General features: G+C 40.8%; 1 pseudogene; it reads left to right on the top strand.

Annotated features, from left to right (window-relative positions):
- Window positions 1-8,001: 8,001 nt before the first annotated feature.
- LOC149317443 (uncharacterized) overlaps window positions 8,002-14,153 on the top strand; it is a 30,276-nt pseudogene continuing 24,124 nt past the window's right edge.

The raw sequence follows: 14,153 nt of genomic DNA, 5'->3' as shown, positions 1-14,153 counted from the left end.
GGAGAAGTTCTTCTACGAAAGCAGAAACTAATCTGTTCAGGATTATCCTTGCAAGGATTTTTCCAGGGATGGAGAGCAGTGTTATACCTCGATAGTCTGAGCAATCGGATTTTGCTCCTTTTTTCTTAGACAGGGTGATGATGACTGCATCTCGGAGATCTGATGGCAGTTCACCTTTTTCCCAGCAATTCACAAGGAGCTCATGGAGTTTAGCATGGAGTACATGACCTCCAGGTTTCCAAGCTTCAGGTGGAATTCTCTCAATCCCAGCTGGCTTACCTTTTTTCATCTGCTGTATGGCCTTAAGGGTTTCTTCCAAAGTGGGAGCTATGTCCAATTCATTTTTCATCAGTTGTTATGTCATATGTTGAATAGCTGAGTCTTGGACTACTCGGTCCAAGGACCCACTATACTGCACTTTGAATTGAGTTTGCAGTAGTTAAGGTAAGCTGAGGACAAATGGGGAATATGAGAGGAGACAAGACAAACCAGGACATTAAAAAGCAGTTGAAAAAGTTGGATGACAGAAGATTAATCAGGACTGCCTCCGTCAAATTTGAACAGTTGGAGGGTATTTATTTGTCTATTTCAATATCAAAATAACAGAGGAAGGGGGAAAGAAGTCTTGTGGCACCTTTAAGACTAATCAGCTTATTTCAGCATAAGTTTTTGTGGACAACAGCCCACTTCTGGTGCATGAAATCATATGCTGAAAAAAACTTGTCTTAAAGGTATCACAAAACTCCTTTTCTCCCTTCTTCTCTTCCTTTTACAGCTAAAGCACCAGCTCATGCAGGATCAATGCTGCCCTGCTCACTGCTGAGAGGAGGCTTACATCAAAGGCACTTGCTATGTCTTCTTGCACTCAGTTCCACTGAGACTGTGGGAAAACAGGGCCTCCTTTGCCACTGCCTATGCTACAATGCTCCTTTGTGTGGCAGTTCTGTCTTGTGGGCTCTCTTAAAACAATCCAATGGAATTACTGGGGCCTTCTGTTTTTCCACGGGGTAGATTGAGAGCTCATTTTGAGCCCAAGAACAAAGAAACATGCCAGGTACACCATCCCACATTCTACTACAGCATTATGGTTTGCAGATGCTGTTTTCAACAGCAGCAGGAAACTACCAGTCAAACAGGGTTGAGGCTGGAACCAGAGATCTGTAACTCAGAGTTTTGCAGCCCTCTGCTCTTCTTCGTGTCCATGATGTGGGTAAGTATATCTGTCTGCACTGTCAAAGAATCCAAAAACCTAGTTGTGTAAGTCTGGAAAATCAGTATGCAGAGATCTTGTAGCATCTTTGAAACTAAAGCTGCATCCACATTGCAAAATAATCCAGTTTCACACCACACTAACTCAGGCTATGGAATCCTGGGAATTGTAGTTTTGGGAGACGTCTAGCCTTCTCTGACAGACAGCTTTGGTGCCACAACAAACTACATATCCCAGAATTCCATAGCATTGAGCCATGGCAGTTAAAGTGGAGTGAAACTGGATTATTTTTGCAGTGTGGATGCAACCTAACTGAAAGAAAGAAGCTGGTAGCCTGAGTTTTGGTAGACTTAAACCGTCTTCAGGTGTGTGGGATCGAGTGGAAAGTCCAGGAACAGACTTATGGAATTGCAAACTTGGAAGGGATCCCAAGTGTTATGTAGTGCAACTCCCACCAATGTAGGAAAAGCATAACTGAAGAGTAATCTTGTAATCATCATTATAGTATCTTGTATCCAGTTACTAGGAGTAAACTCCATGGAATGTACTGGGACTTACTTCTGAGTAGGCATTCATAGGATTGCACTGCAATGACTTTATTCTCTAGTTATGCAAAGTGGATGCTAGGGACAAAGGCAAGAGATTCGCAACACACTGAGACCCTACCTTTTACATTCCACATTCCTTTGACTAGTGTTAAGTAAACAAGACTGCTAAATTTGTACACCAAAAGTAGGCTATGGTGAACATTTTTTGAGTGAATTAGATACACTTAAACAATATTTTCAGAAACTGCAAAGAAGCTGACTTCTTCAAAAGGGAATGACACCAAAAGGTTCGTACCTGATTTTAAGTGAGTATAAAATTAAAAGTTTGGCTTGCTTTGAGACTTAAAAGAAGAGTCATAGGCTAAAGTAACTACTGGAGCATTATGCATGGTGGCATAATTAATATATTAAGAATTTTATCCACTCTATCTGGAAGGTACACAGTGAAACAGAAGAGGGCATCTCATGTCGATTAGAATTCAAATTTTAAATTATCAAAACAGAACAGGAACAATCTCATTCATCTCTGATCAGGATTTTTAAAAATACACCCAAGTACTTTGTTTTTTAATGCATTGTATAGTTTTATTTATAGCTTGCCTTTTCCTAATTATGATCCAATAAATCAATGTAGGTTTGTCCTGAGAGATTTTATGTTAAATGCATACCATTGACAAGGGAACAAGAGAGCTGTTGAACATCTGGATACCAATGTGTACTAAAATTTGGAGTAATAGCCCACAACAGATCTCTCTTTTTGCACACTGCAGAAATAATCCAGATAGACAGCACTTGAACTGCCATGGCTCAATGCTATGGAGTTCTAGGAACCATAGTTTGTTGTGGCACCAGAGCTCTGCTCACAACAAACTACAGTTCCCAGAATTCGAAAGCATTGAGCCATGGCAGTTGAAGTGGTGTCAAACTGGATTATTTCTGCAATGCGGATGTAGCCATTGTGCTTTACAACATTATAAAATCTTGCTGGGCTTCCTGTTTGCATATGTGTACCTTTCCCTATAAACTGTAAATACAGGCAACCCACACATTTTCTTTTCTACCTTGCTAAAAGATGCTGTTTCTTTTAAATTGAATAAAAATGTATTTTTGACCAGAGTTATAAATCTGCATTTTTGTGTCCTTTTACACTCTGATACCACGCCACCTAATATACTTGTGGTTTTAATACTGTCTTCATCAGTGCATCTGAAGATATGGACTGAAATCCATGAATACATGCTAAAATAAATCAGTTCTTCTTAAAGAAGCTGCTGGATTTCTCCTCCATTTCTTTTTATATGCAAATACTGTTAAGGTAGACTATTTTGCCATAGAAATCAATGCATGAGGCCAAATTATAGGCAGATTCAGAGAATCCAAATGGCCCTCAACTTTATTTTTAAAAAGGCAGCTCCAAGTCCACATGGCAAATCACTTTTGAAAGGGCTTGTGCTTTGACAGAGCTGCTCAAAAGCAGAAGAGGAGGACTAAAATATTCCACTGGACCAGGATGACCAGACCACTTTCTTTTCCAGGACATGTCCTACATTTCAGCATTCTGTCCAGGAGGAATTGCAAAATGTCCTCCATTTTGAGCATGACTAAGAAACATGAATTTTTATTTATATGAGTGTTTTTAGCTTTTATTTTGTAATGTTCTACAATTTTCTTGAATGGCATATATTTTAGTGTTTTGTCCTCCTTTGCAGTTAGGACATCTGGTCACTCTGCACTGGCACTGGAACAATTCATCAAATTAATCTCAAAAAAGTCTCAGTATATTCAATGGGATTCAGATGTTACAACTGGAGATCCTAGACGTGCAGTGAAATCTCAGCAGATCCTTGGCTAATCTGTAAACTCTGAATGATTTCATGCACTTTTTCTGAGATAGGTCCCATTGAGATCAAGGCCACAATCCTAAACAAGTTTAGCTAGGAGTAAACCCCATAAAAACAATGGGACAATGTTAGTCCTGTCTTGCAAAATGATTGGTTAATGCTTAAAATTTTCTCCCGAGTTTTATTCAGAGAAGACAAAGCTTGAAAATTTACTCTTTTGATTTCTCTGGCTAGTATAGCTATTTGTCATGCTAGCTGATGGTTTCTGTTATCCAACAAAGTACCTTTTCCAGGTTCTTTTTATAAGTCACGCCTTCTGTTAATAGGACAGGATGGTTTTCCCCAAAATTTGGAGTTACAAGATCATTTTCGATATATGTGTTGTTGTTGTTGTTGTTGTTGTAATTTCTTACTTAAAATGACCTAAGGTGGACCTATCATAGAGTTTTCAGCGGCTGAGAGTGTGTGATCTTCCTGTGATCTTCCATGGCTGTGCAGGGAATTGAACCCTGATCTCCAGAGTTGTAGTCCAATGCTCAAACCACACGATGCTGGCTCTCCAGATAATGTATAGTATATCCCAATAATAATTTTATTGCTGCAAGTAGATGACCAACACAGAGTTGGAGAGGCTGCAAGGACCATCTACTCAAACCCCCTGCAATTGCAGGAATACCCAACTAAAGTACTCCTGAGAGATGGCCAACCAACCTCTGTTTAAAGAAGTCTACCACATTCTGGGACAGCCTATTTCAGTTCTTACTGATGTTTAGATAGAATCTCTTTGCTTTGCTTTGCTTTGCTTTGCTTTGTGGACCATCAGAAAACAAGCTTGCTCCGACTTCTCCATGACATCCTGTCATACTGTATTTAAAGATGCGTATATCACATCTTAGTCTTCACCAAGCTGAATATCTCCACCTCCCTAAGTTGTTCCTCATAGGTTTGGACTAGTTTCCAAACCCTTTACCCCCTTGGTCAGCTCCCTCTAGACACATTCCAGTTTGTCAATATCTTGAACTTTGCTGTGCAGAACTGAACACCATATTCCAGGTGAGGTCTGACCAAATTCCATATTCCAGGTGAGGTTTGACTTCCCTTGATTTGGATGCCATTTAAATTGGGGGAGTAGTGAACAGGACAAGTTTATGATGGTTGTATTTTATATTTATATTTTATATTAATTGAGCAGCACATGAGAAGGTTTTCTACCTCAAAACATCAGTTATTTTTTTAGTTCAGCCCCTATCACAGAGCTCAAAGGGGCAGGGAGAAGTTTATACTAAAATCAATCATTTTGCAACATATTTCCTCTCAAATCCCTCTCAAATTAACAGGAGTAGGTGATTATCTTTGTACTTGAACATATATAGGAAAGATATGTGTATGTTGAAAAGTCTGCTAGTATCAGGATATAAAAATGATAGGGGCTGACCTCCAAATCTGATGCTAATCCAAGATTCTGCCATCTTGAACCTTGTAATTCAGCTCTCCAAGATAGTAGGAGGTTTGAATTGCCTTTGGGCAGCTGGAATTTTGTGATGGGTTTTTAGATTGCAGTTTTAAGGAGAGTTTAAGTGCTCAGCCTTCTATTTCATGGTTAACTATTTTGTGAAGGGTGTGTGTGTGTTCATAGGAAAAAGAAGTCATCAAATCATTCAGAACAAAGAGCTGTATATCTCATGACTGGCTGAAATGATCATGGCTATTTCCTTTATTACAGGCAGCCTCAATGATATGAAAAACTATCTGCTATACAAGGGAATACATTTTTGGTGTCACTTGTGAAAAGAGATCTAGTTTTGGACCACTCAGTCCCATAGCCAAGTGCTTCTAAACATGTCTGCAAGGGTAACAGACTTTTTCCCCCCAGCAAAGGCAAATTGTGACCAGCTGTGTGTGCTTTCTGCTTCAGAGACTGTAAAACCCTTTCTCTTAACATCAGTTTATCTGAGACCAGAAATATAGCTGTAAGCTTAGCTGGCAGCATAATAAATCTCCAGCAACCACAGCTTAGTCTTTCATCTCTACTTTAGTTCAGGTATACTGAGTGCTGTCCTTTGAGGAGTGAAAAGTGTCTTGTTCCCATTATGTTTTTCAAGGGACAGCTTGACGTCAATGCACCATTTGTCTATTCACAGTCAGGCTGCTCTATCAGTTTATTTTATATTGGTGAACCAATGTGGTTTACCAAAGAGACAGTCCCTTTATATCTGTCTTTATATCATATGTGGACTGATTTTCTTTATCCTCCTTCAAAGGATGTCTGAAAATTAACACGTCTCTAACATCCAGAATTGAAGAGCCAAAGACACATTAAATCCCTGTCCTCCTCAAAGATGTAAACAATGTCTGATTTTCATTTCAAAGCACGTGTTGCTATGGAAAGTCAACCGACAACGATTCTAACTGGCTATCTGCAGACACAGAACAGCCCATATATGTGAAACACTGGCGGGTTACAAACCACCACTTACGACGTGCTCCATGCGTGCTAGGGTTAGGAAGGGGCATGGTAGGGTTAGGAAGAGTCGCCCCTTCCTAACCGGCCCCGGCCCCAACACGTGCGGAGCGCGTCGTAAATGGCAGTGCCCATCCACATGGGTGCCGCCATTTTGACATCTTGGACGCATAGCGTCCAGACGTGTCATGGCGGAAGTGATGCCGCGAGGGTGTGCTTCGCCCCTTGCGGCGCCACTTCCGCGCCTTGAAAAGGAGTGCCATTTCGGCGCTCCTTTTTGGCTGCGCCGGGAAGCCTTGCGGTCTGGCCACTGGGGCTTCCCTCCGCAGCAAATGGCGGCGGCGGCAGGAGAACGGCCGCTTGAGGGCGGTCTGTAACCCGCCAACAAGACCATAAAGAACAGGTTGTTTACCTGTAACTGTGGTTTTTCAAGTTATCTGTGAATGTAACCACCCTAATCTCCTCCTTTCTTTATATTCAGTTGTTGTTCAAGGATTGGCAATGGCAGTCCCATGTTGCAGCATATAAAGAACTAAGGGGGGAAATGGTAATCGTGTAGACATGCAGTGTCTAAAGGACAGGGCTTAGGCTTACCAGAGTGAAAACTGAAGAGAGCTCTTGTATATTTAATGGTTGGGTAGAATAGGGAATTTTAGCAGGTGCTGCTTATCACACAACCAGATAACTGTAGGACAATTCATGTTTCCTAAGGCTTCAGCTTTTGTTAAGGAAACATTGACGGGATACAAACCGCCATATAGTACGTATAGGATACGTACTAGGGTTAGGAAGGGGCGGTGCTTCCGCACCCCCCTAACCCTAGTACGTATCCTATACGTACAAGATGGCGACGCCCCTTCCACATGGGCGCCGTCATCTTTACGTACTGGACGCATAGCGTCCAGACGTGTCGCGGCGCCTATGACGTTGCGAATGTGCCAGCGGCGCTTCGCGACGTCATCAGTGCGCCGCAAGAAGAAGCTCCAAAATGGAGCTTCTTTTTTGCTCCGCGCGGGAGCCGCGCGGTTTGGCTGCTGCAGCTCCCGCGCGGAGCAAACGGCGGCGGTTTGTATCCCGCCATTGATATTTAAATATCAAAAATATCAAAGCCAAGCCTGTTAGGAACTAACTTTAAATCAGCACAGCAGCAAAAAAGTGTCCTTGTCTAACTATGCTTTTCTAAGAACTGAGACTGATTCAAAAACAATACAAGTAGTTTACAGTTTAAACAAAAGTTTACTAATGGCTTTAATCTACATATACATAAAGGCTATATCCTAATCTAACTAGTAAATAGTTTGAGTAAAAAAAGAAAATTCTATATCTCACCATTTTTCTAAAGAAAGTTGAGCGAGAAGGAAGATGGAAAACCAACAGGGCAGGAGAAATTCTTTTGGTGTGTGCTAAACTTCCCAAAAGGGGGAATGACCTGTATCACATGGTTTGTTTACCAGTTTTCAAAGTTATTGCCATGTGATTCAGTAGGAACAAATGGGCTGTTTGAAAGAGGGGGAGACAGCAGGATTTGCATGCAGGAAAATCTATCTAAGGAGGGGAAGAGAGAATGCCAAAAAATAAATTAAAATCTTCCAACAATAATAAGCAACACCTGCTGAAATTCCTGCTTCTACGGAATCATTAAAGATACAGACAACATCTCCAGTTGTCCATTCTGACAACCCTAATAGGGCGACTGCCAAAATGGTCAACTCAGTCATAAAGGTTTCCGTATGACACAGTGCAGACACAGGATAACTGATGTGTGCCATTCTCAGAGGCCACAAAGTGAGGTGCATTATTACCCTGGTCTTTAGCCTGAGAAACTGAGAGCGTGGTATAAAGCAGGAATGTGGCTCTCTAGATGTCATTGGACTGCTTCTCCCATCATTTGTCATCATTGTTCTGCTGGTCACAGGTGGTGGGAGTTGTAATCCAACAGTAATGGGAGGACCAGTTCCTACTCTGGAAGAAGAGGCTACTGGAGGCTTGGGAGTAGTGGTTAGTTTTTGGAGAACATTGCTGTGTTTGTTGTGAACCCTGCCATGATTTCTCTTCCCTGAACTTAGTCTGTTGCCCTCACTTACAGTAAAGGAGAATCTCCTGCTTACTGTGTGAAAGCAAGATTCCATCTAGAATCAGGCCTAGTTCAACAATCAACATGATTAGATGCAGAAAGTGCAGGGACCCCTACTAGGCATTTTATTGCCTTGTTTATTACCTTGTATATATGCTTCATATATACCTTACACACATAGCCTGAAGGTCAGTTCATACAATATTTTAAAAATGATTTTATTATTATTATTATTTTGCATGAAACAAACTTTGTGTGCATCAGAAAGCAAAGATGTCAAAATCTCAGCCTCCCATGAAAAAAAGTTTTGGTTTTTGAAATGTTTCAGATTTCAGAATACTAGATATAGAAGACTCAACCTATATATCATTGTGTCCATATTTGGGAATCACAGGTGAAATGTTCCATAAATCTGTTTTGAAAGATTTAGCATGGAGAATTGTTGCCACATTTAGGAAAGTGCCAAGAGATACAGCATTGGGCCAGCTTACAATGGTGAAAAATAGATTTTTTGGGCTTTGGCTTATGTTGGTTTTGGGTGTTTTTTTTTTTGCTAAATGTGCCAACAAAATACAGTTATTAAAATGCTTGCTTTAAAATTGAATCAGCTAATCTGAATAAACTTATGTGTCAAAATAGAAATGCATCCAATTTCCTTACTGAAATTTTAAAAATTAAACAGTTCCATTTGTCTACAGATGGTCTTGACAGTTCAATAACTACATATGCTCTGATCCTCCTCTGTTTAAAAAAAACACAAGAAAAAGAAACCCAATTGAACTTTATTGGGTCTCTGTAAATTAACACTGGAAACTTTGGTTCTGTGAAGGACCTGTTTTCAGCCTCCCTTCAAAAGAATTTCTTTCTTTTTCTATTCTTTTTTAAAAGTAACTCATTGCCTGACTTGATACTTTTTAATCATGTTCTGGTTACCTTAAAAACACACATTCACAAAATACCTTCAGAGTTATTCGAAAGAAACTTCATACAGTTAAATTTGTATCGAGCACATATGCAGCCTGATGCAGCACATGCTCATATTACTCAGATTTTGGAAAGTTACTCTATGGAAGTAATTTGTTGTGTAACTTGCTACAAACCCTAGTGTTTTTTTAAGGCCATTTCTAGCTGGGAAATGGAAAGGTCCCATCCCTCTGTTTATCTGCCCTTTGGCTGCACAAAAAGGATGGCATTCTCCTGCACCTCCCACAAGTCCTCCAGAGGTCTGGGAGAATGATGTTCCCTGTGTGCATTCCAACTGCAGAAAGTCAGATAATGACTAGCAGTCCCTGGCCTTCACTCACCACTTAATGGCTATGGAGGAGGTACAGCATCTGCCATGTAAGTTGCACATTAGATGTTTGTTGTGCAAAGAAAGTACTGGATACCTCCTTTCACAATAAGCATGAAAAGATTTCAGTAGGAGGGTTTGCATAAAGGCAAATAGACTGCAGTTTCAAAAGGATTTGAGCCATCATATTTAGCATTACTCCAGAATTTATTTCTTTTTCTGTTCTTTTTTAACAGCAACTCATTGCCTGACTTGATACCTTTTAATCATGTTCTGGTTACTTAAAAACACACACACAAAATGCTACTTTAGCACTGATAAGAGAATGGTATAAAACTCGAGGGTGGGGATCTGCTCAAAATGAAGTTACCTTCAAAAGATATCTTTAAAAATAACTAGAAAATAATGGCTGCCATAAGGAAATGACAGTTTCATTAAGTTTTAAATAAGAGCATGTTATTTAAGCATTCTGTTTAACAGGGCTCCCTGTGCATGGCAGAATTCATTTTCGATCCTGGAAAAATGGACAGCCAGTGAAGAAATTAAAACAATATTCAGATAAAGAATGAGATAGTGATATGGGATGGAAGAAAGGGCTGGTTATGCTGCTTTTCATTTCCAAAAATTATCTAGCACTACATAACACTATGTGTGATATAGCAAAGAAGGAGGTTGCAGGGTACTCTCAGTAGCTTTTCTCCTCATAAGTGCTTGAATTACTGCAGGCTGCAAGAAGGCATCTGTGTGCTTCTGCTAATGGAGCATTACACATTATAGCCTATGGGTGCCCAGCAGTCGCATTCCATAATGGAAAGTTACTGAATCCTTATAGTAAACCATCTTTGCACATGTTTTGCTGAAGCAGGTCAAGATGCAATTCCGCCCACCCCACTACATCACAATGGTCATTCAAGCACTACTTTTGGTGCAAAGGGAGATGGGCATCCAGAACCAAGGCTGCAGATTATTGCCCACAACCACAAGTAGGATTATGTTGATCAATTAGGGATGGGCAAATCTGTCAGATTTCTTCCCCCTTTCAATTTTTAAAATTAAAAAATCAAACCTAAACTGAGAAACAAAATTCTCACCCTTCTGGAAACTGGTGTAAGACAGTGTTCTCCTGAGGCAAAAGATAAATGGATCTAGCACTAGGAAAATGCAGTATATTGTAACAGATGTACAGCCTGGGAGGCAGCCATCTGAACCCTGCAGAGCCAATGGATAATGACAGTCTGTTTGTTGCACTATAAACTGGTCATTGAAGAGCCTCTGAGCTGGGCAGACTCTCTCAGTAGAAGAGGCATTTAAGGATACTTCTCAAAACAGTAATAAAATATGGGGAGGAAGAAATGTTTAGCACTCACTTTTTCAGTGGGTTTTCTTCAGCTTCAGCAGCAGGTTCAACAACACCAAAAAATGAAATGCACAGATATAGGATGGGGGACACCTGGCTTAAGGAGACAACATGTGAAAGGGATCTAGGAGTCCAAGTAGACCACAAGCTGAACATGAGTCAACAGTGCGATGCGGCAGCTAACAAGGCCAATGCGATTTTAGGCTGCATCAATAGAAGTATCGTATCTAGATCCAGGGAAGTAATAGTGCCACTATATTCTGCTCTGGTCAGGCCCCACCTGGAATATTGTGCCCAGTTCTGGGCGCCACAATTCAAAAAGGACATTGAGAAACTGGAGCGTGTCCAAAGGAGGGCGACTAAAATGGTGAAAGGTCTGGAAACCTTGCCCTATGAGGAACGACTCAGGGAGCTGGGGATGTTTAGCCTGGAGAAGACAAGGTTAAGAGGTGATATGATAGCCCTATTTAAATACTTGAAGAGATGTCATATTGAGGAGGGAGCAAGCTTGTTTTGTGCTGCTCCAGAGACTAGGACCCGGAGCAATGGATGCAAGCTGCAGGAAAAGAGATTCCACCTCAACATTAGGAGGAATTTCCTGACAGTAAGGGCTGTTCGACAGTGGAACAAACTCCCTCGAAGCGTAGTGGAGGCTCCCTCCTTGGAGGTCTTCAAACAGAGGCTGGATGGCCATCTGTCGGCGATGCTTTGATCTGGATTTCCTGCATGGCAGGGGGTTGGACTGGATGGCCCTTGCGGTCTCTTCCAACTCTATGATTCTATGACCAGGATAAGGAACAGAAACTTACAAAAAGCAGATCTGAATGCATACAGCTACAGGCATTACTCCATCAGCTAGAAGAGAAATTCTTCAGCAAATCCTAGTCCATGCAACAGCATATTGCTAAAGAATTTTGGTATGGATTTGAATATTTACTGTCTTTTAACACACAGAACTACTGAACATCTTTTACATTTTGCAGCCAATGGCTTGTGTATAAAAGCCTATGGTATAGTTTATTCATTCATGAAGCTATGGGTAACACCACTGTTTAAAACATTTGGGATATGATTTTTAAACCTAAATATTAGGTCCAATCATTGGGAATTTAGTGAGTGGATTTAGTGGATTCACTCTAATTAAAATTCACAATTGAATTTAGGCATGGCTGCTGGATAAAAAACAACTCTTTAGCTACCAATTGCTGATAGTTTCTGTTTTGTGTTGGCCCTCTGTATCCACGAATTCTTTATCCATGGATTCAAGTGCCAAAGGCTTAAAAATATTTCCCCAAAAATATAAATTCCAATAAGCAAACCTTGATGTTGCTATTTTATATAAGGAACACCATTTTATTATGCCATTGTATGTAATGCGACTTGAGCATCCACAGATTTTGGTATCCACAGGGGGTCCTGGAACCAAACCCCAGTGGATACCAAGGGCCCACTATACAAAGGGAAAATTAAGTAAAATAGTCACAAATATTTTTAAATAACATTTTTGCATATCTTACATGAGCAGTATTTAAAATTATCTACATATAGTGAGGAAACTGAAAAATTAAACCAAGCCCTCAAGGAAAAGGACTTTCAGCTGATGAAGACAAATACTTATGGAATAAGATAGCAGAAGACTGTGGACATCTGACAAAAGAAAATGGTGTCCTACAGGCTCAGGTACTAGAAGCCACTGGGCAACTAAGCAGACTAAGTTTTTATCTATCAGGTCCTTGCCCTCGATTTCTACCTTTATATACAGAATCAGCTCAGGATGGAAGAATACTGTACAAAAGCCATGAGAGCATTCAAAAATGGTCACTAAAGAGAGCACGTCATACATTGTTTTTGAACACTACACCAGGAGGGTTTCACAAGCAACTACCAAAATGACAAAGGAAAGAATGATAGGGTATCTGGGAACTATGTATCCCTAAGTACTGTACTAATTCAATGTAATAACATAATTTTACTTTACAGTTCTCATAGATTCTATGGCCCGGTACAGATGGGCCTGAAAGCACACCCTCATATATGCTAGGGTTGCCTTGGGATGGTGCAGCCACACGACCCTCAACCCTCGCATGTGACGAGGGCGTCACAATGGTGGCGTCCTGTATACATGGGTGCCACCACTGTTACGCAAGCGCTGCATGGCATCCGCATGGCACCACATGGCGCTTGCGTAACCAGTGCGCCACAGTGTGCCAGCAGTGCACTTGTTAGGCTGCCACTGGGGCATAAAAAGAACCTGCTTTTCACAGCTTCTTTTTCCTCCGCAGGGAAGCTGCACGGTTTGGCGGCTGCAGCTTCCCTATGGAGGAAAAAACACCGCCGCCAGGCCGGACCTTCAAGCAGGTATGTACCGGGCCTATATTAGCTGTTGATGAGCCACCCACAGAGCCAACTAGCATTTACCCACGAACTACAGAGTATTAAGGGTTTATGCTATCAAACAAAAATTATATTGAGATATTCCAAACTGTACCTTATTAATAAAAAAACCCCTGATAAATCTAAGCAGTCATTTAAGCCATGGGGTTTACTGGAAAATACTGTAATGTATGTATCCAGAAAGCTTCTCTTTGTAAAGGTTTGCTATAGACTGTCTGTTAAAGGGACTTCCAGACTTCCATTTCTAATTTTACTCTTATACTCAGTGATTCTAGTTCTCAAATTTCTGGTTTTCTGTCCTACATAAATATTTTGGCATGGACATAGCATGATGTACATTCCACTCTCTGTTCTCGCGGACTTGGGATTCGTGCCCCTTGATTATCTGCGAGGAGGGTTAATGGAGGGAGTTAAAATGGGGGTGCGCCTGTGGCATATGCTTGCACGCCCCCACGGGAGTGCACCTCCATTCAAGCCAATAGGGATTGAATATGCATATTTTTTCACTTTCGTAGGGGAGAGGGGTCCAGAACGGATCCCCCACAAAAAAGGACGGGCAACTGTATATAACATTCTTGGAATTACAATTGGTAAATAACCTTAAATGATAGTGTTTCTTTGATACTGGATGTATAAACCTTCTGATATCCAGAGACTGACCACAACATGAGCAGTGTCCACATTTGTGATGACCTGTGACATGTGAATAAAAATCAGTGTGCACTAATGAGTCTTTAATATTCATAGTCATTCGGAACCCTATGATAGGTAACTTGGAGCAACCTGGAATATTTTGATCCTTGTGCCAATGTTTGAAAATAATTCTTCTAATATGATGAGAAACATGATTGAAGGTTAGGGAGCCTATAATTGTATCCTTTGTTGTCTTATCTAAGGGTATAAATAATGAAGTTCTAACCCTTGATGCTGCCCTTTCTCTAGCTTCCTTGATAATATTCTGTGGGAAAGCCCTGTCA

The sequence above is a fragment of the Sceloporus occidentalis genome, unplaced genomic scaffold, assembly GCF_023333645.1.
Source record: "Sceloporus occidentalis isolate IW3139 unplaced genomic scaffold, rSceOcc1.0.p SCAF_3, whole genome shotgun sequence".
NCBI lineage: Eukaryota > Metazoa > Chordata > Lepidosauria > Squamata > Phrynosomatidae > Sceloporus > Sceloporus occidentalis.
Note: the sequence above shows the minus strand (reverse complement) of the source record. Positions and strands in the feature narration are given on the sequence as shown.